Genomic DNA, 3,517 nt, shown 5'->3' with positions numbered 1-3,517 from the left:
AAGTATTGATATAAGAATACGTGTAAAGAATTGATTAGATCTAAAGAAGACAGAAAATACGAAGCAGACGTTGGGCTAAAGCAAAAAATTAAACAAAGTTATGAATTAATTAAAAGGAATAGCTCTTAACGTAAGAAAAAAAAAGTGAAGGCTTAGAACCTCTGGTCAAAGACAAGCGCCCAACATACTAGTAAAAAAAGGTTACTAAGGACCAAAACACCACAAAAAGCTCAAAATGCAGAAGCTATGCATTTAACGTGTTAACAGATTTTCAAGAAGAAATGTGTTTACCCTCAAAATTGGATAACAATTAAACTTATAATGTGGATTTAATGGTACGTGATTTCACTTAATACCGATTGATAAATATGAAGATTAAAGATAGAATTATAAAATAAAGTAAATCAAACCAGCATTTGAGTAGCACTCAACCCTTGAGTTAAGGTATCCTAGAACTGATTGATGCAAGAACAATAAAAACACAATACGCTGAAGAACAAGAGTACGAGCGAGGAAGAAAATTATATTGCTTTGTTATCGGTCGTTGCTACAAATGATTAGAACTCTCCTTTATATAGTAGAGAAATTCTATATATGGTATAATTCTAATTACAGAAGGAAATCCCATGATTAACTAAACAACCATTCTTGATTCGATCCATTCCGAGATTTCCGCCATGATCTTCGACCGGTCGCAAATATCTCGCTTTTCCGTTATTACGCAATCTTCGGTATTTCTCGATACCTGTCTCGTTCGTTCTCGATTGCTGCCGGCCTCGATCTTGGCAGGTGCCTCGAATCTCGATCTCGGTACCTTGTCTTCGTGCCTCGATCCGATCTACTTCGGAGTCGTCCTTCGATGCAAACTCCCGGTCTCGATCAAACAGTAAAATCGGACTATACAAAATGAAGGCAAATAACAGCAGGTAATCACATAGCACACAAGCATGAAATATCCCTAATCCCAAATAGCCCAATTTCACTATTTCAATCAGTTATTACATGCTATCTGAATAGAGCTTATAACTAGAGCCTAGGAAATCAACTAACTGAACTTTAAACTTTGGCAAACTCCTCATAGACTCTTTTGAGCCTCGCCCCTACCCACGACCCAAGTTCTGGTGCTAAAACAGATTTGAATCCCTGCAACTTACACAAATCACACAAGCACATATTTGGATCGTTTCCTCAAGCACATTATAACTTTCACACATGAATTCCTCATATCGACCCTTACAAACATATAAGTGCAGAAAAGTTTGGGATTACTAGATATAATAAAACAAGTTCCGCTATAATATAGGGACATACTCTATATAACATTAATAATGTTTTGTTAAATCAAGTAGGCGTAGAATAAGCATAACGCGACTTAATAGATTTAACACGACTTCATATACATGCGATATTTAGTCAGTTGTAAAACACAACAACTAGGTGAAGAACATTTTAGACATAGGCGGATAGACATTTATCTATTTAAAGAAACATAATATCAATGTCCTACAATCCTAGAGCGTGGTGCCAAAGTGATTGAGTATAGCAGCAATTTCAAGCAATCAAAGACGTAGAAGGCAGCATGTATTATTTTAGGCAGAACTTATGACCTACTTCATTAGGACTGGAGCCTGAGTAGACTAGTGCAGCTTTAGAGTAAACATGAGATCTAGATATAGTAGGAGATGCTCAGATGCATAAAATTCGACAATACTCCTGTAAATATAGTATGTTTTGAACACAAAACAACAGGTTCTCAAAAGCTAACAATCCTAGGATCATATTTTTGTGTATAGGTAGAGATCACGGAACTTAAGCACAAAACACATAGAACGAGTGAAAAATTGTGGAAATAGAGAAAAAGAACTGACCTGTGCGCTTCCTAGCAGAATATTTTGCGCATTCTAATAGTGCAAACATAAATAAATTGAAAGCGACTGCTCTACACATAATTACCATATAGTGGGAATTAAAATTGCATCGACTAGAAGCTAACCAATTTGCGAAGTGTCAATTTAATAAGAAACCAGAAATTCCAATAAACAGCTTGCCGACAAATTTCAATAGCAAAATGAACCAAATAACCGCAGCAATTGCAACAAATGACTTGAAAGTCAACAAAACACCGAAGAGCAATGAATGTGATATGTAGCGAATAGCAGTGGTAAAAAAAAAATCCCCCTCTCTATGGCCTTAACAAGTAGGTATTTATAGCTAAGGAATTATTAAGTCTCTAAGTTAGAAAGACAAAAATTAAGGCTGCAAATTAGTAAAGAAAAATATTTGACAGAATCAATTAGTAAAAATCGGAGGTCACAATTTTGGAAAGAAAGTGATTTGGTCTATATCTAAAAGTGTAAGAATATTACTGATATTCAGCCACTATATGAATAGAGCAAGAATTTCAGTTAAGAACGAAAGTTTTTTTTGAAAAAGATCATACAAGATTGAAAGTCAAATTGATAGGAAAGAGAGCTAAATCAGTGAAACAATAATAAAGGGAATCAGGAAAAAATATTCTACCTGTTTTGTGATACATTGAACTTGTACTAATTCCTCTCTTAATTTCCACAATATTTTCTCAATTTGTTCTGGAAACAAAAGAGGAGGAGAAAGAGATCATGATTTTGCAATTTGGGGAGAGTTTAGGGCGTAAAATGTGGGACTAAATGGGTAAAAGAATTTATGGAGCCAAAGTAACAAGAGATTGATGAAAGTTATTGGATGTAATGACCCAATTTCCCCTCTGTGTGACGTCGTGACGGCACCTAGTCTCTACAACTAGGTAAGTCTAATATTTTTACGGAATAATGAAATAAAACTATAAATTTAACCAACTATTCGAAAATACACAATAAATCCTAAAATCCGGAACATCGTGAATCAAAAATTACAGAAGGAAAAATCTAGTGTCTCTATACATCAGAATCTAACAAGAAAAATACAGAAGTTAATGGACATGAGAAAGAGTAGAAGGGGACTCTGAGGTCTGCGGACGCGGCAGATATACCTTGAAGTCTCCAAAGCTGTCCCGACTTACTGATAATGCGGCTGATAAGGTGCACCTGGATCTGCACATGAAAAATATGTGCAAAGAGTAGCATGGGTATACCACAATCGGTACCCAGTAAGTGCCAAGCCTAACCTCAGTCGAGTAGTGACGAGGTCAGGTCAGGGCCCTACTAGCAAATATCTAATAAAAATAATATAGAGTGTAATACCGCAATAAAATAAAGGCTGAAATTTAACAATAATGAAATCATAGAAGGTAACAGCTCAGTACACAGAAAACACAACAGGGGATCTCCTGAGATACCGTCTCGTAGTCCCAAACGTAAATGTGCAGGGGGATCTCCCGAAATACCGTTCCGTAGTCGCTAAGTAAATATACAAGATATAGGGATCTCCCATAATACCGTTCCGTAGTCCCAAAGTAAATATGCAGTACAGGAGGATCTCCCGGAATACCGTTCCGTAGTCCCAAAGTAAATATGCAGCGCGAACAATAGAAATACAACTA

General features: G+C 36.1%; 1 long non-coding RNA gene across 1 annotated transcript; it reads right to left on the bottom strand.

Moving 5' to 3' along the window:
• Nucleotides 1-503: 503 nt before the first annotated feature.
• LOC142169155 (uncharacterized) lies at nt 504-2,664 on the bottom strand. The gene is made up of 2 exons (XR_012698899.1): nt 2,521-2,664; nt 504-897 (listed from the first exon to the last, which is right to left on the bottom strand). It is a non-coding gene; the product is annotated as an uncharacterized LOC142169155 (long non-coding RNA).
• Nucleotides 2,665-3,517: the final 853 nt, after the last annotated feature.

Source organism: Nicotiana tabacum, chromosome 14, assembly GCF_000715075.1.
Source record: "Nicotiana tabacum cultivar K326 chromosome 14, ASM71507v2, whole genome shotgun sequence".
Classification (NCBI taxonomy): domain Eukaryota; kingdom Viridiplantae; phylum Streptophyta; class Magnoliopsida; order Solanales; family Solanaceae; genus Nicotiana; species Nicotiana tabacum.
Note: the sequence above shows the minus strand (reverse complement) of the source record. Positions and strands in the feature narration are given on the sequence as shown.